General features: G+C 50.4%; 1 long non-coding RNA gene across 1 annotated transcript in view; it reads left to right on the top strand.

Moving 5' to 3' along the window:
- The window catches only part of LOC119862617, a 53,879-nt gene extending 44,528 nt beyond the window's left edge, over positions 1-9,351 (top strand). Inside the window, exon 4 of the long non-coding RNA XR_005295309.2 lies at positions 8,491-9,351. This is a non-coding gene — a long non-coding RNA (uncharacterized LOC119862617). The remainder of the gene's footprint in view (positions 1-8,490) is intronic.
- Positions 9,352-21,469: the final 12,118 nt, after the last annotated feature.

Raw genomic sequence — 21,469 nt, 5'->3', positions numbered from 1 at the left:
TGAGGAACAGTGGGGTGGGATGTCTTTTTGCGGATACAGACTAACATGGCTGCTACTCTGAAACCTGTCTGTTCTTAGAAATCTCTTAAAACTGGTGTGAGCTCCTAGAGAAAGTGTTAAAGTTTGAGTTGCAAGCAAAAGATGACACCTTCTCCCTTCAAGTTGTTCCTATTAATTTCAGGGCTTGTAGCAGGAGTTTTTGTGGTAAATTAAAGTAAAGAGGAAGTCAGTGAGTACTCCTAGTTAGACCAGGGGACTAGGACTTAGAACAGCTGCATTCTAGTCTCACCTCTTCAACTGATACACTGGGCCAAATTCAGCCCTAATGTAAGTGGCTGCAACTTTATTAAGGTGACTAGCATTTGGCTCATTTGCACCGACCTGTGACCTTGGGCCAATCCCTTGCAGTGCTCTGTGACTCAGTTTCTCCAAGTAAGACATAAACCTGCCCTTTGTAAAGTGCCTTAAATTTCTTGTATTAAAGTAATTACATCAGTGCAAAGGGTTTTATTGTCCACATTACCTGAGGAAAGAGACTTTGGTGGAATTAACTGGAGAAACAAGAGGCTCATGGTTTGAAATTATCACTAAAAGTCAGGGTGTAGATGGTGGTTTACTCTGCCATGCCTGATCAGAATGAGCATCTGAAGCAATGACTATGAGACTCTAACTATATGGAAAGCTTCTTCTCACCTCCCTGGGTTATAGTAAAGACAGGAAAATGGAGGGGAAGGGATTAACTGAGTGATCCATTTGGTGACCTGGTAACGGATGGTTTCCTGACATGACATACAGAAGAGGGAGCTAGAAGATTAACTGACCTGCTTCAGTTTGGAGAGTGCCGAGAGGACATGTTCACCAAAGGCACAGACATGGGGAAGCAGCTCAGGGATGGCAACCAGAACAATGTTTGTATTTGGGACTTGGATGACACCAAATAAGGGTGAAATAAAGATGCTGCATTTCAGGCAAGGGTATTTTGGAAGACTGCAAAGAGGGCTGGGTGAAACTGAGTTGGTTAAAACAACTGAGTGAGAGGACAGTGAGGACAAAGATGAACAATCGTCTCTCCAGTGAGGGTCCTGAAGGCCATCCAGCAATGAGCACTGAACACTTGAATTCTTCAAAAGATAAATGGATGATTGCCGAAGGGAATTCAGGGGACAGATAGATGAGGTCCAATCCATCAGACAGAGAAGGGATCTGAAAGGGAAAATTAAATGAGCAAGGAAGATAATCAATATGTATTATTGATTGATACATAAACAAGAAATTGGTGAATGTTTTCCTAGAAAGGGTGAAGGGAAGATTTTCAGAGATGGAGGGGAAGGCAATGCCTAAATCAATGAAATGGTTAGCTCGGTTTCAGGAGGTGCATAGAGTCCTCAGGCCAGGAACTGATGCAAGATTTTTTAGTGGAAGAAAAAGACACCCTGAAGGAATCAGGATCACAGCAGAAGAAAGAGCAGATCCAGATAGAATCCACCCAAGATTATGAAGGAAGAGGCAAAGATATGAAGAGTTTATAGAAGATGTATTCAAAACCTCTTGGAAAATAACTCTGCATGTATAGGCATAAAGGACTCCACACATTTCAGTGTGGAGGGTTGATCACCCACTGTTGAAATGCAGCCAGCTCTGGAGTGGAAGCAGCAGCTATACTCCACCAGCAGCATGACAGCAGCTTCTCAGGATGAAAAATGAAAACTGACATCTCCAGTTGAAACAACAGGATGGAGTTTAAGTGGGTAGAATGTAATCTCCCAGACTGGAATGTGGCCAGGGATTAACACCCGTTTAATCACCACAAGTGACAAGAGCCTTCATGATCCATTGTTGAAAGCCAGCCTAGCACCCCACACTGTACTTGGGCATGAGGTCAGTTCTGATTCAGCTGGAACACCTACTCAGTCAACCCTGCCTGTTCCTGCAGCACCCTGAGTTTTACTTTGGGGCTCATACACGTACTAATTCTGCTCAGTTTGAAGTCACAGCCCAAGGTAGGATGGCTGTGGACTAAAGCCATGCTGATGGACTAGGGAAGGCTGATGTACCATTCATATTGAAGGGACTTCGAGACCATTCAGAAGACTAGTTATTGTTATTACAAACATTTATTATAAGGCCCCCTTCTCCACGGTATGTGAGTCCATTTTTCATTGATTAAAAGCAAAAACCTTGACAAAAACATGTCTGTTTATCTGACCCTTATCACTATAGGATCTGAGTTCCCTGTGAAGTAGCAAAGTGCCATTGTCCCCATTTCACAGAAAAGGGACTGAGGCACACAGATCACACGAATGGTCTGTAGCAAAGCTGAGAAGTGAGCACGCATCCTGAATCCCACTCCAGCATCTTAGCCCCAAGACCATCCTTCTTTTCAAACACACCACAGAACTGGAGGAGACATAGTCAATACTCCGGCTGCTGCAGATTCTGTCACAAGTCACAAAAAATAGCTGTGTCTTGCAATGCTTTCTAATGGAGCCCGGATCAGGCTCCACATTATTTCTAGTGGGAATAAATTTCATACAGAAGGGCCTACTCCCAAGAAAGGCCTCACGCATCTCCCTTGAGGTTCAGCCTTGGGGCAGGTGGGTTAAATGTTCTGGACCAGCACGGATGCTGCAGATCAGACAGGAAGAGCTGGACTTTAAAATAGCTGGTCCCTAAGCCATTTAGGGCTTTGTAGATAGTCACCATCACCTGGAATTTCACCCAGGAGTTAACCAGCCTCCAGAGTTTAGCCTAGGTGTGATATGCTCTCACCAGCCTACTTTTGTTCTGAGATCCTGCATTCTGTGCTAAATGAAAAGTCGGCATGGCTTTCAGGATTAGCCTCAGGAAAAGCCTGTTCATCAACTATGGAGGTAACAATAAGCTAATCTGAGAGGAACGGACGCATCCTCATGCTAGCCATAAGCAAACATGACTTCATTAGTGGGGTTATATAGGAAATGCTAAGCAGGGCTGCAAAGCGGGATCAGATGGAGAAGTTCACCTGGATATAGGAGAGGGAGACCCTGCCTAACCAAACTGAAGAAGCAGTAATGAGAGTCACTGAGGGGAGAGGCCCTGGGTCTTATTCACCTGATTGCTAAAGTTTGAATCCTCTCATCTTAAAACCTTTCTCTTTCTTTACTATTAATATCTGAGTAGTGCCTAGAGGCCACAGCTGAGACTGGAATCCCATTGTGTTTGGCCTCCTTGCATCCCTCCTCTCTGTGACACATGCCCACACTCATCTTCCCCATCACTGCCTTTTCCCTCCCTCCCTTTGCTGTCTCCTCCCATCGCACCCGCTGGAACTACTCTGTTTGATACTTATTTGCATAATTTTCCATTTTCAGCATCCTCTTCCTTTTTTCTCTACCTAATACAGTCCTTCACGCTTTCTGCCTGTATCAGTCTCTGTAACTAACTCTGCAAAGCATTGCTCTCTCGGTCTGCATAGGAAAGTATAAGAAAATATAAAATATGGAACATTACCAAGCCTTTTCCCCTCATGTCATTGACTTCCCAGTGGCCTGAATGGGATCATTACTAGAGTGGTTGTTGAGATTCTACTTTGGAGTCTTTGGACATTTACCACTGCTTGCGCTCTGAGATTGAGTTAGGATCCCTGAGGCTAACATTTCCACTTTCCCTTTCTTTGATCTAAGTCTCTTTTCCTGAATTTATGGTCTTGGCAAGTCAAAACGTCTCTTACCCAGCTTGACTCTTCCTTTCTGCTAGTGAAAGAACTCCCTATCTCAGTGCCACATGGCAGATACCAGAGCTGAGTATCTGCTGTGCATCCAATTTAGGGTAAGGGCAGAGGCAGGCACCCAAATTTTGTCCAACCAAGAGCTTGGCCAGGAATCTGAGGGATGCATCTAGTCTGCATGGCAGGAAGCACTTCTCAGCTGCTCCTGTCTCTAATATAAAGGGGTGGCCTGCACAGGTGACCAGATCCAGACTGCCAAGTGTCATTTTGACTTAAGTAGTCTGGCTGCTGGAGCAGCACATGGCATCTATCATCTCTACATTCCCTACATCACTAGTTAAGGGGAGAATGGCCACTGGCTGCTTTGTAGAACTCTGGCTACAACAATGTGAGAAGATTCAACTTTAGACTGATCTACTTGACACCCAAATACCTAATGTGCCTTCAGCTAGCACCAAGCCATTAAGCGGTAGGGGTAATCCTTCTCCCCCCAAGTCTGGGTTAATGGCGTGGTCTCCTATTATCAGCTAGCCCATCTCCTTCCTTTCCTAGTACCCTGCTAAACTGGCAGCCCTGCTTCCAATAAAACGCAGCCACCATTCCAATAAAGTGCAGCCACTAAGCCTTGTGTGGCGGAAATAAATATACTCTCATATCAAGAGGGGGACACTTAGGTTTATGATGAAGGGTGCCCAGCATGTGATGGGTTAACACAGTCTCCAGCTAATTTCTGCAAGCCAGCTCCCCTCCTCTTCTTTGCTTCTGTATGCAGCAGACAGGGTCTCTGCCTAGGTTCCTGCACTGAGCTGTTGCCAGGGGAGCAGTTAGGCAAGTCTGAGCTATGCAGAGAAAAGGCCTGGCCTGTCAAAGTGTCTGAGACGAACCATAGCCCAGTCCCCCTGCAGCTGGGCTCAGGCATGCCTCAGCCCTTGTTTGGAGCCTGGGAATGGCAAAGCCCAGTGAGGTTCAAGGGCAAACTTGCTATTCATTAGTCAGAGGTCCTTGACGTTCCCACTCTCTGTCTCCCTTCGTCTTCTTCTTTTTTCTATCCCTCTTTTGACACATTCCTGGGTGCCTTTGGTGAAAGCTCCCCTCCGCCTCCTTGCCTCTGCATAAACTTCCCGAGGAGACCAGGCAGAGGGAGGAACAATGACTGCAGGATGTCTATTCAAACCAGAGGCCCAGTCAGACTGGCTGGATCACTTGGTGTTTGCTGGCTGGGTCCCTTGCTGGGTCCTTCTTCCCCAACATTCCTAGCTAGCCCAGACTCTGTTCCCTGGTCTGTGTGTGTGTGTGTGTGTGAGAGAGAGAGACCCTGCTCTCATTTGACTTGGATTTCAGATCACTGATATTCTTATTATCTTGATATTTGCAGGAATTGTAATTTGAGATAAGAAAATGACAGCTGCATTTCTCTGACTCAAACAGCTCAAACAAAGTGCAGAAAAGTTCCTTCTTATAAAATATAAATGATTGCCTTGGCGTGTGAGCACAGGACAAGTTAGCAAGCCAGGGAATGTCTTTTTGCACACACATGTCTCTAGTGCACAAGATAAAACAAGCTGTGTAGCCATAACACTCGCAGCCTCCCTTCTTACCCCATTGAATGGAATATTTCCTAGCTCTTAGAAGCTGAAGCTCCCTTGTAATTATCCAAGGCAAACAGCACGTGTTATTAGTTTCAAATGGTTTCTCCCTCCCCAGGCCCCAGGAGCAGAATGGAGGTGTAATTGTGCTAAGGAGTTAGCAGCGAAGAACACAGCTTTTGGTCACATTCAAGTCGGAGGTCTTGAGCCAGGGAGCCAGTATAAAAGACTCTTATTTGCATACGCAGCATGTGTCTGTACAAAAAGAAAGATATCAGGGGCTTTCAAAATTCAATTGAGGTTGGAAGGAAAATAAGGGGAAGGGGGAGTAGAGTGAAAAAAATTGACAGTGAAAAGGGTTTTGCTAAGTAACACCCCGGCGAGATTAAATTGTCCAGAAAGTTTCTCCCTGTGAGTCTATGAATTGGGCGATGGGGTGAGGCGAAGGGGAGGGGCAGAGTCCATCCTTCCAAAGGGCATGAGTAGGAAATTGGCAAAGGAAAAAAAATTTGATTAGGCAGGTAAGCCCTGCATTTTATTTGGTGTTAGTTTGGGGTTTGTGCCCCGCGATGTTTCCAGCAATGCTGCTTCTGCAGGGGGTCTCATCAGTGGAGAAGGTGCTTTTTAAAAAAAAGAACCGCAAACCTTAGCGGAACATTCAGCTGATTTATAACAACAATAGAAAGTAATAGAAGAAGGTCCCTGGCTGTCTCCCACAGGCCCAGACTAATGCAGGGAGTGGAATAGTAATTGTGAATTTTTATGGGAAAACAAAGCTATTTTTCAACCCTGACCTACTGCCTGATCCAAAACCCACTGAAGTGAGTGGAAAAACCTGGCTGGCTTGGGATCAGGTCCCTAGTGAGTTTTTGTGTTTCCCAGCGCTGGTTAGTAAAGGTCCCAGGCCTGTACTGGAAATATACCACAGAGTTTATTTTCCGCGTGTTTTCTTGATACAGATAGACAAAGGTTCATGGCACTGAACAATGTGTAGGGACAGCGTATTTGCAATAGACCTCAGCTTTTCTAAAGCCCCTTGGCAGAGGTGGGTGTTGAAATCAGAGGAGTCTGTCCAATCTCCCCGCCCACACACACATGTATTAGATGCACAAAGGTACACATTTCTCAGGATGGCAGATAGCAGCAGATGGCATTGCTGCTTTCAGGAGTGGGTTTCTATCCCCTACCAGTAAGTGCCTCCTCTATTTGCACAATAGATGAGCCCCTCAGGCTGCAGCAGACTGAGACAGACTGCCAGGGTGAAGGGGCAAGGGAGCATGGACCATCAGTCCTGTGTTTGCTCCCGCCTGCTTCGATTGCAGGGGGAGCAGAGTGATGGCGGAGAGTGGAATCTTCAGGCTGGCCTGCCTAAATTCTTCCCGGCTGGCCACTAATGTGCAGACTTCCCTTTTTCTTTTGACAGTGACCTCTTTAGTGAGTTATTCAGTTTCAGTGGAAATCCCCAGCTCCCCTGGGTGTGCAGCAAGCGTGATATTTTAAACAGGTGGGAGAGTAAACGACACTGCTTTCTCTGCTTAGTAAGAGCTTAATGAAACTAGATGGGAAATGGAGCACAATCCAAACTTAAATCAATATGAAGTCATGTCCACACACACATGCCCACTGGGAGGAGCAAGGAAGGGGATCAGGGACTACCAGCTGAACTGAGAACCTAGGACCCCATCCATAGTCCTTTGCAGTCAGTGGAAAGACTCCCATTGATTTTAGTGGGCTCTGAATCAAGTGCCTGTTTGGACTTGGAGTGAGAGACAGTGGGCCCAGTGCAGAATGAAGTAAGTAGCTTCTGCCCAGTGATTTCAAGGGGATTTGCATGTCAGATGGGTGTGAGTTACATTGCATTGCTTGCACCTGTTTTATGACCACTCTACTTCTGAGCAGAGCTAGGCCAGTACCAAAGACTTTCCACCAGTAGGAAGACCTTCAGGTTTTAATGTAGAATGATTTCACCTAGAATTGGATTTATCCCTCTCTGCTTTGTTTTATGGGCCTGACCCAAAGCCAATTAAAGCAAAGAGGAGTCTTTCCATTGATGTCAATGAGCTTTGGTTCTGGTTCATAATGAATATTCTAGCAAAGATGTTTAGGAGCAGGGATATTCCTGGAGAGAGTGATTTTCAAGTGAAGGAAATCAGACTCTGGCTTCATAAATGTTGGGTATTCACGTGATTCAAACAATTACACTCACTCATCAAATCTAGGAACAAAAATGTTCTCTAGGTGTCCAGTCAAACACTGAATTCTCTCAGGTAACTCACAAAAGAGACACATAGCAAGAATTATTCACAAAAGTTAGTTTGTGGACAATTCTGATTATTTTAGGAAATTGTGAGCTGGTGAAAAAATTAGCTGAATGATGGTTCTTTGTTAATTATTGACCCAGTGCTGTTCCTAACCTGGGTTTACTACCACCAGTCACATCACCAGTGGATGTGGCCTAGCAAGAGAAATTGACAAAGGAACTGGATTTGCATGCAGCCCCAGTAGCTAGGGGCTGGCAACTGGCAGAAATTAACAGCAACCAGGAGAAAACAAGGGGAAAGAAGTACTGAGACGAATAAGAAAGAACAGGAAAAATAGCTCAGATTACCTTTTTCCTGACCATAATGGCTTTTGATCCAGCCTAAAAAGTTCTATATCACTTTACAGAAGGGCCTGCCAAAGACAAGGGCTTTGAGACCCTGGAAAGTGAACATGAGGATTAAAACAACAGAGGGTGGTTCTTTAGAGGCTCTGACATGCGGAGTAATCCCATGCCCCAAAGCCTTAGAAGGAAGGACATACAGTGACCCCTCCCACTCACCGGCCACATGCAGGACCTCTGAGCTCAGAACTCCTCAGCCCCTCACCGAGAGAGGTGGGGAGATTTCCCAGGAAAGTATTACCAGTGAGACAGAGACAGCCATAGGGAGTGAGGGGATGCCAGCATTTCAGTAACACTGGGGCCTTGTCTATAAAGCAAAAGGCTTGAAGCAGCAGAACTGAGCTGAAAGTGTAACCTCTGGCCATGGCAAACATTACTGGGGAGTGGGTGTAAAAGGTGTTCCTTGGCACGGGGGAGTGTGCGCTGGCATTGGCTCCATCCATGGCTGAGAGGCTCCCGGAATTACTTCCTTGCGGGTGTGATTGTTTTATTGGCCCGGGACGTAATGTTTGGGGCTGGTGTTTGCTTTGTTGTAGATTCCTGTGGCTGGCGAATGGCAGGCGGCTGGACGCCTTTGGGTTCTTCGTTAACCTTCACCACAGATGAAAACTCGCCGGGGACTTTTCGCGTCACATACAGCTATTCATCGACCCGCGTACCGGCCAGCTATTCGCAACTGGCCCAGCGAAGAGGCTGCTTTGGCCGCTGGACCTCGAGGGCTTTCAGGGTTGCAGCTGAAGAGGGTGAGGTGTGTGGAGCAGGCGAAAACTTTGATGTGCTGTACCTGGTACAATGAATGCATCACTGGTGAATATTTTGTGGTCACCTTTGCTGCTCGGTGACCCCTGGATATCACAGACCTCTTCGCTCTCCTGTTCAAACTGCCTTGCCTATCCAGGGAGAGCCCGGGAAGCAAATGCCTGGACTGGGGGAAAAACAGATCTATTGCATGTCTGACTGTAGGCGTGTGAAGTCCTGAGAAAGCACCCCTGGACTCAGTGTGGAAAAGTTTGGGCTGATTGATTTTGCTTTGTTGCACTGAGAACGGCACCTTATTGTTAGTTAATGCCCAAGACAACTGTTTTTGAAACTTTCTGTGTGTCTGTAGTGGCAAGATTCCCTGTCATTACAGAATAAATTGGACATGTAGGGCTGTATTTTCACTGTGGCCTGGGGATGCGTGCTCCCCCCAGATTATTTTATCCTTCTTTTTGTTTGTTTTTGAATAGATACTGATTCTTCAACGCAGACTTATTCTTACGGTGCAAACATGCCCAACTGTGGCTGTACAGATCCCTGTTGACGTGTTTCAGATGTCTTTATTCTTGTAAAAGACACATCCGCTCCCCCCCCCCACTTGTTTAAACAAAGATGGTTAAAATAAACAATTCACTTGTGAAGATGAGTCGTGTGTTTTCATCCAGTCTAGCAACAGGAGGAATATAACTGGGGTTCCCCCACTCAAAAAAAATAAATCCAGCCACAGAAGCGCAGTGAATGCACTATCGGACTCAAGCCCTCCCCCGCCCCCGCACGATCCCACACACAAAAGTAACCCCGTCCCCAAGAATGAACCAATTCCTGGCTGCTAAATGATCAGTGTTTGGTCTGGACCCGTTTTAGATAGCTGGGAAACGGCTGTTAAACCCAGTGCAAACAGTCCCCAGGAAAGACTATAATGAATATGTCTTTAAAAAGATTTGAAGCCCTTCTGCCTACAGAGGCGGGTTTCCCCCGTGGTGCCGACTCCAGGCACGTTCTCTCAGCCCTGCCGGAGGTGACAGATTCCCCAGATGAAACCCTAAAACCAAAACGTCGGGCCCACACCCGCGTTGCCTCCAGCCAGCACACGCAGAAGGGGCGCAGAGTCCAGCAAGGCCAAGTTCAAGGCTGGGTTGGGGGCGGGGGTCGAAGACAGGCTAATCTGCGTTGTGCTGGGGCCTGGCGGAGGAGCCAAGCCTGGAAAACACTCCTGGGATTATTCTACACGATCCCAGCAGCCCCTCCACTGTGTTTTCCGAACAGCACATGGAAGAGGAAGGGGGGGAGCGTGATGAGCCGCATCCAGGGGGCTTCTTACCCCTCCCCCTTACATGAAGAAGGTGATTTCTAGCTAACACGGTCTCTCTATATTTTTACCCCCCCGTTGGTCACTCCTGGCCTTCTCCGGGGCGGTGCCCTGCAGCCACGCACGCTTTGTGAGCTGGGGTGGGTCCTGAGCCAGGATCTAGGAATCGCCAGCCCCGAATCGAGCCCTTTGGTGGCAGCGCTGCCCCGTGGAAAGCTGGATTGTGCAGGGGCCCTGCGCCACCCCCGAAGGCCTCCGCGTTGGGGTGCAGAGCCCCGCCAGGGGTCTGTGGCACTGGGCCTGGCATGGGGGGGGGAGGGTAACGGTCCGTGGCCGCTCAGGGAGGCGATGAAGATGTGGCCACATGGGAGCTGACCCAAGGGGGCCCTAGGGGCCGGAGTGCCCCCGCCTTGGTACCTGGCACATAGCTCCATTTGCCTTGCTTTTTACCCAGCCTTTCCCCAGGTCTGCCGGGGCTCCCCAGCGCGGTCACCTGGTCGGTTTGTCCGGGACTCAACTGGGGTGAACGAGAGCGGGCAGACCAAGCCCTGCAGTCTTTGCACGGGCAAACCGGCCAGGTCACTGCTCTGGCGTCCCCCTGCTCTTGGGCAGTGGCAATGCATGGGGGGGAGAATGCCCTGCCCCCCCCCCGTGCCTTTAACATCAGCGCCAGCTGCCAACTCACGCTGGGGAGGGCTTTGCGGGAGCCTGATAAACAGGACAGGTCTCAGTTCCCTGCTACAGGCCTGCTCGTCCTCCTAGGGCAGCCGTGGTTAACACCCCCATTCCGGGCCTGGCTGCGGGATCCGGCCCCAGAGGTGTTTCATCCCCGTGATAAGACCATCAGAGACACGCCACGTCCCCAGCAGGAGACGGGCGCGGGGTGCCTAGGGGACAGGGAGAGTCAGGGCCAGCCCTGGCGAATGTTCTCCCCTCTTTCAGTCCCGCGGAGCCGGCTCACGGGGGCCTGGGCATCTGGCCCGCCTTTGGCTGGATTGCTGAGCGGATATTTCCGAGGCTGAGCCGAGCGCTCGCCCAGGGCCGGGGCGGGTGGGGCCGGCCGGCGGTTCCCTCGTGGAGTTTAGGCTTCGGGGGCGCCAAACGAGGGGGAGGGATAGCTCAGTGGTTTGAGCATTAGCTTGCTAAACCCAGGGTTGTGAGCTCAGCCCTCGAGGGGGCCGTTGAGGGGCTCTGGGGCAGAAATTGGGGGTTGGTCCTGCTTTGAGCAGGGGGTTGGACTAGATACCTCCTGAGGTCCCTTCCAACCCTGGTGTTCTGTGATCTATGAACCCCTGACACTCGGACAGCCACGCACCACCCAGCTGCCAAACAAACCCCGCCGCGGTTGGACGTGTTTCCTGCTCGGTGGCTTGTTTCCTCTGAAGGATCCTAAGGAGGCCCATGGCAGGGCTTCAAGCCCCTTCCACTATTTATAGCCCAAACGGAACAACCCCCCCCCGGCCCCCCACTATGCCCATTGTGCGGCTCCTCGCGAAGGGCCGTTTGCAGCCGGCTCCAGACAGTCCTTTTCTCCGGGGAAAGAAAGAGGATTCGCGACACTCCGCGGTGACCTGCTCCGGCTCCCCAGATAAAGTTGGCCGCGCTCTGTTGAGACCGGCGCGATGGGCCCAGGGAAAAACACGCGGCGCGGCCCATACAGGGCCCGCACAAAGGGGAGTTTTATTCAAATTTGTTTAGAGTTTCGCGGATTTGCATGAAAAATGTGTGAGAAAAGCCGGCTCCAATGACCTCATCCGCAGCTGCCATTAACGTTCAATTAGGGGCTGAATAGCGGCAATGGGTGAGCAGACTGGGACGTGAAGAGAATCCAGCCTGAGACCCAGCCTGTGAGAACCAGAGGCCAGCTCAGCCCCGGCAGCTTTTTACAGCCCCCCCAGCCCCCGCAAGAACCAAATCTCGCCTGGCCTTAGCCCCCCGGAGGCCAGGCATATGCCTGGCTGTCTTAGCAAACCTACGGGCTAAATTCTGTGCCCTGGGACTGAAGGGAGACACCTCCAAACAATCGCTTCTGCCCAGGTTCAGAAGCCAGCACCCCAAGGCTGGGTGTGAGCCTGAAAGGGGGCCGGAGTGCCCCCACACCCCGGGAGAGGCGCCTTGGAAAGAGGCAGTGGGTCTAGCTGCGCTGGAGGGCTCGGCCCTGCTGAGTTCACCCCACTTTTCACAGCAGCCAGTGAGCCTGAATCAGGTGGAGATGGGAGGGGTGGGGAGAGAAGGGTGTAGAAATCGTCCCGGGTGGTGGTGGAGGTCTCTCCCCCCCCCTCCGCTCCCCAGTAGAAGCTGCTTTGGGAGAAGGGTCCGTGTTCCCCACACCGTGACTTCGGGGTGAGTCTCTCAATGCTTTAGCCTTACACGCTGCCAGGGAGCTGTGAGCCAGCGTGACCCTCGCCCCCCACCCCGCCTGCCAGCACAGGAAGACAGAGCACCCCCAGGCGCCCTGATCCCAGCCAGGTTCTCAGGCTCAGAGCGCTTCCCCGGCTTCTCAGACAAAGTCCCAAGTTCAAGTCCGCGCTGACGGGCTTTGCCATGGGATTCCCAGCTCCTTTCCAACCCCGCCTTTTGTTCGCCTCTGACAATTGCTCTTTATTCCCCCCCTCGCCCCCGCCCGCCCTCCCTTCTGTACTTGGCACCGTTTAGCAGCCTGACTGCAAACTTAACAACCCTGGTTCTTGTTTAAGCACTCAAATTACCCTTCTTTCTACGTATATACATTTCCCGGGGAGCGCGCGTCTTCCTGCTGCAAGGGCTCGGGGGTGCCGTGCCAGTCCCCTAGTGCACGACCCAGGGTCTCTTCACACGGGAACTCAGGGGCTTGCTCTCAAAGTTAAGCTTCCAAAGCCCCTAGAGACAACTTGCTGCTAAAGTCTGTAAGATACTGTGCTAGCAGGAGGAGAGAATAAGCCTGAAAGATTCAGCAGCTCTTCTCTCTGGGGCTTCCCAAAGCCAAGGTAGACGCGGGACTGCGCTCAGGTAAGAAGAACTTTGCATTTCCTTGTCTTGTTTTTTTTTTCTTTGATGCCACACTTTCTGAGCTGCAGACTGGCTTAGCGATGACAGGTTTGCACTTTACGGTCTCAGGCCTATTTCTGGGGGTTCCCCTCCCCCCTTAAGCGGCAGGCAATGTACCCGTTTTGCATAAATCAAAAGTCACTGGCGGTTGCTATTTGGTTAAGTGTCACACTTTGACCCGGGACCAACTCACGGAGCCGGGGCTCGCGAGCTGATGCTCTAATAATGAAGTGTCTTGGTGACACAATGGCCGCGGCTACAAAAAAAGTTCTCACCCCTTGGGTTCAGTCAGTCACCTTACAAGGGGCTGGTGTCACCGCGCCACTCCTGACGGGTCCAGGGCAGCTAGCCACTTCCTCTGGCTGCTTCCAGGGGAAGGGCGAGCGGGACAGGGGAGCAGGCGGGGCACACATTAGGGCGCACGACGCCTCTGGCTGCAAACTGTAGCCGGGTGGTTGCAATCCGAAGCGCTCTGTACTAGGTACACGTGGCGATCCCAGGCTCCCAGGGCGCTTGGTGCTCGCCGGCTCTCCTCCGTCCCCCTGCTACTTAGAGCTGGGAGCTCAAACAGAGACTTTCGACTACTTCTGCCTCCCCTTCAGAAGCCCCCCTGGTTAGGAGGTGACCACCCCCTGCAGCAGCCGCTGCGGTCAGGACTGTCCCGGGGACAGATACGCGCAGCCAGCGAGGGGAAAGAGAGCTGAGCTCCTTAAAGCAAAGACCGGTGCCCGTGGGAAGGCGGCGGGGTTACCCGGGGGGGGGGGGCAGCGCAGCCTTAGCCTTGGTACCAGCCCCACTGGACGTGTTAGCGAGTGGCGTTCTCTAAACCCCCTTTGCTGAGCCACCCGAGCCGGGGAGAGATGCAGGGATAAAGCGAGCTGCGGAGGTTCCGCGCGCCCTCCTCCTCCTCCACCGCAAACAAGCGGGTGGCTTTGCAGACCCGTGTCAAAGTCGGGAGCGGAATAAACGGGCTTCCGTTTCAACCGCAGCCGCGCAGGGGGCCCCCAGGCCAGAGAACCGAACCCGCACACCCATCGGGGGGGGGGGGGCAGGACGCCGGAGCGCGCCAGAGTTCAAAGCGCACTTGCCTTTTCTGTGCAAGCAGCGCCGCTGCAGCCAGAAGCTGCTGGCTTGGTTTAAACGTGCGCACACGGTTCTTTGGAGGGCTAGACGGTCCTGGCGAGTGATGGTAGATCCTTGTCGGGGCGCGACACCGGGGCGCACACACCGCAGACGGTTTGCTTATTGTTCCTGAGAGGAGACGTCCTTTTCCTGCAATGGTTGCCCACAACGCCAGCCGCAGCACATCAGAAGCAGACCAACCCCAGGCCGCATATTGGAAGCTAAAGGCAGGGCCGCTCTTTTGGCTCTTTATCCCCCTGTCTGCGCGGCAGCCCCCTTCCCCTGCCCCACGGAAGTCAGATGGCTGCTCCCGGACGGAGGAGACAGTTCAGGGCTGTGAGATCCCTGCTGACACCCGCCTGGGACAGAAGCTCTGACCGCCGGGAGTCCAGCTGGGTCCAGCGCAGTAAGGGGTGCGCAATAGTCATGTGACTGTCACCTGCAAACACTGGGGAGCAGAGGGGGCCCCCCCCGATCAGCCCAATGTTTTGCCCTCCCCTCCTCTGGAGTCCTGCTGACAAGAAGAAACGCCAGGGCCTTGCTCGTCCTGTATTGGTGCCTGTGGGCGAGGCACGTGAGATCAGCCGGGCTGCTGAGAACTGGGAAGTAAACCTGGACCTGGTCGCGGCGTTGCTGAAAACGCCCTGCAAAAGCTGGCTTCGGCTCGCAGCTGCTGCGGCTGGCGGGCACAGCCCGGCAGGGTTAATGTAAAGAGCGCCCTGCATATGCTTTGGCCATATTAGCGGAGAGGGAAACGCCTATACACGTACACACAAACATATACCCACAGACACACCAGAGACATCTGCCCAGACAAATCCACACTCGCAACTACACTTACATAGACACAGACACCCACACGCTGACATCGAGCTAGAGATGACATTTCGCTATTCCAGTCTATCAGGGTACACTGGACTAACAGCCGCCCCGCAGTCCAGAGACCCGTGAACTCTCACCAAGAGCTTATCTGTCTTGAGATGAGACTATTTGCTACTAGCATGGACTTTGGGGCGGGGGGGGGAGTCCATGGAATAGGGAGAAAGAACAGGTGCATTTGCAAACCGACTAATTCTCACGTTATATCATGCTAAATAGCAAACAGGCAAGATGGGGTTCTGGTGGGTGGCCAAAGCTATTAGAAACCCTACAGGAAGGGAATCTCAGCCTTCTGCAATGCTACCCCCTGTTACCTCTATCGAACCTTACACTTCGGCTCTGCGGCTCTAGTTTCTTTCTAGCTCCTTTCCTTCATGTCATGTATTTGTTTTGAAAATCCCAATGAACAACTTCAACACAAAAACAACCTAAGGTGGGCTTTATGAGAGGTAGCATTTGATTGGCTGTCACTGATGATGTCTGGTGAGCACTAAAACAACCTGATCAGTAAAAATCCTACAGACAGATCAATACAGCTGGATTTCCCCCCCATTCGCCTCCCTAATAGTCTAGAAGCTTAAAAAAAAAAAAAAGAGAGAGGCTTCAAGAAAGTACTAGGACATTGTATCGTCCTTGCTCATAGCCTGAGCCATCAAAATAGAGAAAAGGAAAGGAAGTCACAAAAACACTGTAAATAAAGATAAACCAGTAAATAGGAGCAGCTGTTAAAAATAAAGCAAAAAGAACTGAGTGGGGCCGAGGAAGAGGAGCCAGATCATGAGGAAGTTGCAGGACTTGAATTACTGGCTTCAAGAGAATTACAGACTGCAAAATTACCCCAGACCGGGAATAAAAATCGATTGTAATCTGTTTTAAAAGTGGTCTGTTTCCTTAAACACCTAACCCAAAAAATTAAAGTTGGGGTAATTTGTATCCATTTGCTAAGAGCAAACCCCGCAATGGAAGAAAAGTGAAGCTGTTCGCCCTTCTGGGGGCAATGGAGATATACCCACACCTAGGGTAAGAGGTTACAGCCACATTTCAGGAGGGATCAAGCTTTACAGTACCATAGTCACTCATCTGGGATGTATCAATGGCCTCTGGATGTATCTGGATGTGCAGTATGTTGTTAAAACAAGTATAACACGAGTTCTGGGCGATTTAAACAGATATCCGCATCTTTCTGGGGGCATTGTGTGTGCAATATTGTCACCTTTTTAGGTGGACTATTTCAGGAGAGGCATTATACTGGACAGTACAGTCACATTTCTGTTAGTCTGTAAGGTGCCACAAGTACTCCTTTTCTTTTTTGCCAATACAGACTAACTCGGCTGCTACTCTGAAACCTCACATTTCTGCGGAATTATATTGTACGATGTCCCCACATTTCTGGGATATTATTATATACAGTAGTCCCACCTTTTCAGTGGGAATTCATCTGCACAGTCAATTCATATTTCAGGAATGCTATTGTACATTGTTCCCACATTTCTGGGGGGCGGGGGAAGGTACACGTGTTGTAGTCCCATATTTCTGGAGTGGAGTAGTCTGTGCCAACTAGCCACATTTCTCGGGATTTCTAAATGCACGATTCCCACATTTCTAGGTGTATGGGTTATCCTGTAGAGTGTGCCCACATTTCTAGAAGGATTGATCTGTAGAGAGATTGTACAGCCAACCCTACAGTTCTGGACAAAGGTTTCAGGTACCGTATTCACACACTTCAGAGAGGGAAATGGGGGAAGCGGTTAATGGGTAGAATACATCCCCATTTCTGGGCGTGGGGTTGTATACTTATACCAACGCTTCGGAGGGAGTGTTATATATGACTGACTCGGCACACATCTGTTGTAAGTGAAGGGCTTGGCATGTGTCTATGCACGTTCCTCTTTAGCAGTGACTGTTTTTTTAAAAATGTTCCCGAAGCGATGAATGAGTGGGGCACACGTAGGTCAGCATGGCAGCCGTCCTCTAGCGCCCAGAGCCTGGGATATTAATTACAGCCTGTTCCAATTAAAGTGGGGGGCTGGACTGTCGGCCACGGCACCAGAATTCCTCCCTCTCCCCCAGCTCTACCGGAAAAGTCCTTTCCCGTCTTAGTGCTATAGGGACGGGTCACTGAAATGGAGAGACAGGAATTCAGTGTAATGTCTCACCCCAATCGATTAAACGAGATGCCATTTAGAGCCCCGGTGCGTTTATTAGCCCTCTCCCTAGATAGATGGATCGATTCCTCTGTATTCCCAGAGGCATGGCTGTTGTGGTCTATACATTTCAAATGCAGTCGTCTTTTGTTGCACTCTGAGCTGTGACTAAGGATTGAAATCTCAGCAGAAAGGCACTGTAGTGTTCGCGCTTCCTAAACCTCGCAAAGAGCATCTCACCCCGCCCCCGTTCTGTCTTTATAAAATCCTCATTCTGAAAAACAACAAGCGATGGCATTTCTGGGATCTTTACTTCCTCCCGACACCCTTTTAAGTATTGAATGATCAAAGTGATGGGGCTATTTTCGAAGGGTTTCCTTCTAAAAGTTCAGCATCTATTTTGCTCTTTAAAAACAAACAAATCCCCGGTAGAAGCGTCCCCAGACTTCTGACCTCTTTATGCAGGGATGTTAAGGACAGGCCCGTAATTTACTTATGCATTCGCAGATCTTTTCCATGGGGACCACTGCAGGAGAAAGGAATTAGGAGATTCTAAGGTTTATTTATTTTCCTGGCTCGCCTGCATTTAAAACAGTCGTCAAAACACAGAAAATCTAGACGCCAAACACTTGAAATAAACTGTCTCGAAAATAAATGAATGATGCCGCTTTGAGACCACCACGATGGAAAAGGAGAAAAGACTGAACTTCATCCAACTCAGGAACACACTGGTCACGAATTCCTCCGTTCTCAGCGCTCCCCCAACTGCCCCATGCAAAAGGTGGGGTGAGGGTGGGAGAGACTCCAGTAGAAACTACAAATCATCCTGAACTCCCTTCTCTGGCAGGGATTCGTGGGGGGAGGACGGAGGGAAGCCCTGATTGGCTGCTTTAATACAAAATCCTGTGCTGGGTTTTCGTGGGAGGGAGCTGCACCTTGTAGACAACCAGCTCCTTCCAGTCAGATCAGGGATTTCTCTTAGCAGATGAAGGCCGAGGCTCGGCGATGGGATGGATGCTCCCTTCCCGTGGGGAGGTGCACACGCCTCCCCTCTCCTTCAGCTGTGCGATGCCCCCCCATCGCATCCTGTCCAGGGGCGAGCAGAGCCCTTTCCCCTCGCAGGCAGCCATTTTGTAGCAGGTGCCTGCTGCTATGCCAGGCACAGGGCTGCTCAGGAGGGGCCGCTGAATCAGAACACGCGCAAGGCAGCCCTGTCCTTCCCTCCCCCCACACCTCCATCCAGCCGTTCGAGCCCTGCCTCCTTCCCAATCGCTTACAGTGGGGGGCTCCTTTCAGTGGGAAATATATTACCTCGCCCGCTTCCCTCTCCCATTGACAGAGATAAACATGCAAATGAGGCGATTTGCATGCTATTAACATACCGGCAGATGGGGGGAGGGGGTTGCCTGGCTGCGCAGTGCAGCATGTGTTAATGCAAAACACAAATACCAGCCATTGCTAAAGGAGATTGCAAGCGGCGCCTACAAGTGCCTGCATCGCTTTCCTATTTTCCTATGTATTTAGATCCATATTTCCCCTAAAAAAATCCCTTCCTTTCAAAGCTTAGTTGGAGGCAAACGTGACTGGAATGACACTACCGCGAGACCCTAGCACTCAAGTCCTGCACCCTGCAGACAAGGCCAGAAACCAGTGCTGGGAAACGCCAGGCTGGGGAAACTGGTTCAAATCCTTATCCATCCATCCATCCATCCACACACGCAGACACAAATGGATCTGCAGAGGATTAAATCCTCCCTAACGAGGATGTACATAGCTCCCCTTAGCCAGCCAGCCACCCCTCTACACACCCCAAAGCCACCCAGTTCACCAGCACCTGCGATCTCCGCCTTCCTAACGGCCCTTTAGCGAGGCACTGGCTTTTAAAGCCATTGTTTGCCAGAAGCTGGGAGTGGATGACAGGGGATGGATCACTGGATGATTTTCTGTTCTCTTTATTCCCTCGGGGGCACCTGGCATTGGCCACTGTCGGAAGACAGGACACTGGGCTAGATGGATCATTGGTCTGACTCAGGATGGCCGTTCTTAAAGACTGTCGCACTGTTTTTTCAGGCCCGGCTTCCCTTTACTTGCCACTGGCTGCAGGGTAGCTGTAGCTCTTCCCAGCCAGGGCACTCGGAGGAACCTTGCTTCACTCTGTAAACACAACGAGGGGTTTCCTTTCATTTTCACCCTTATTTGTGTTATTGATTGAAGTGCTGCATCTTTCAGTAATAAGCCGTAATGCGCATTAATTGCACAATTAAAGATTTAGCTTGATAGGCCATTTAAACAGCCTGGCTCCGATGTCAATCACGGGAAGAAAGCTTCTAATTGACACGACTCCTTCCCAGGGAATTATTGGAGAGAAGCGTTCACCACGATTTGTAATCTCGCTTGTCCTACCATAACCCCCCTAGTTCAGGCTCTTCTGCAGGTGACAATAACCGCATGCAGGGAGTTCAAAGGGATTAAAACGTGGGAAAGCAGCCGTGGGGAAGAGGAAGCCGAGAAGCCCTGCTAAAATGATAGGGAGAGAGCACTGGTGAAGGTTTAAAAGTCATCTTCTGGTTCAGAGGCAGGATTACTAATTGATTAAAACCCCTTATTAGCAGTTCAGTCCACGTCACAGTGCAGGAAGGATGCACACGCGGCCCCGTTGCACACACAACTGGAGCACACGTTCGGTACACAAGCACCCTCAATCCCAGGTCACAAATTCACTTCGCAACTAGTGCGCCGACACGCAAACGCGCCGCCATTACAGCACAAACGCTGGACCCACGAAATGACGCGTGCACACGCGACATATAGGTGTGCGGCGCACACGAACCCACAAGTACGCGGGGAGCTAGAGCAGAAAATACAATTTGTGCCTGGAGAGGAAAGGTCCCCTCGCCTCCGGTGCTTAGAGCACGAGCTCCTGTCCTCCAACGCCTCCAGTGCAGTGGGTGGGGGTGGAGGATTCCCCTCAAATGCAGTCAGATATTGTTGCTTAAATGGGGGACCCCTACACATACATATAAAGAATGCAACACTGGGAAGGGAAGGGCAAAATAAAGTTCCTTAAAGGGTCCAGCGGCAAAAGCCCACTGGAAATCTACCCAAACGCCCACAGGCCCTCTTCTTTCTCCCCACTGTTTTCTCCAATCCCAGTTCTCCTCGAAAATGGAGAAAAGGGTCTTTAACTCCCGGGCCCACTCGGGGCTTTCTCCGCCGCATTGTGAATAGGTGCAGATTGGGAGTGGGGCGTTTCGAATTTCTTCCTAATGAACAGGAACGCTTTTCTGGTCTAAGACCTCCAGTTAAGTGGAAGTGGCCCCTAATGAAGAACAAAGCGCTGATGCCTCTGTGTGTTCCCAGCCCTAACCTTCCATTAACACTCCCCCTTCTACACGGCTGCATTCTTTGTACTCCCTCTCGGCTGCACCTGCTCAGGCTTAAGTACCTTTGCAGGCAGAGGACACAGGCTATTTTAATAGCAATCGCCGAAGTACCTGCTCATGAATAAACACCAGCCTCCATTTAGACGGTACTTAGCGCCCATTGTGCTGGGAAACTGGCCCTTTTCTTAAAGTCCCTCCGAACCAATCCACAAGATTCCCCCGTTCCAGATATCAAAAAAGCAGCAGGTCTCCGTGTACACACATACTGTAGAGGCTTGTTGTAAAATAAACCCGCTTTTCTTCATGTAAGTGACTTCTTTAACCGCTGTAATAGGAGAGTCATAAAGGGCAGCAGTTCAATGGGCGCTGTTTATTTATCGGAATGTTATTAAAGCAGCCACCCTATGTTATAAGGTCTGCAACAAAAAGATCCTCTCTTCTCGCTGTCTGTCCAGAGCTTGTCCGTGTCTTTTGCTATATACCCTTCTGTCCGCTCCTGCTCTCTGCCTGGCAGAAGCATGTGTATCTGTGTACACACGCAGAGTACCGTCCCTTTATCTCCCGCTTTAGCTGGAAACTTTGCAGATTCCCACACAAAATGGTCCAGTCCTGTTGCCTGGTCTCAGTTACACTGGGCAGCCTCGCTCGTTTGCCAAAATTAGGCTGCCCCCTTTAACCTCAGATTCGGTTTCTGAATCACCGAGGCTTTTGACGGAGCCTTTAATTCCCAACTTCTCTGGCTTTGCCGCCTGGAAGAGTGGGCATCAAAAGTACAGTGTGGGTGAAAGCGTAACATAAAACGTAAAAGCAGGAGTTCTGTAAACAAGGAACACAGTATGTAGAGGTTTGCGGGACGTTATAAATTGGGGACTTTATACTTTTCTGAGGATGG

The sequence above is a fragment of the Dermochelys coriacea genome, chromosome 10 (genome assembly GCF_009764565.3).
Source record: "Dermochelys coriacea isolate rDerCor1 chromosome 10, rDerCor1.pri.v4, whole genome shotgun sequence".
NCBI lineage: Eukaryota > Metazoa > Chordata > Testudines > Dermochelyidae > Dermochelys > Dermochelys coriacea.
The sequence above is the reverse complement of the archived record's forward strand: the minus strand, read 5'-3'. Positions and strand labels throughout refer to the sequence as shown.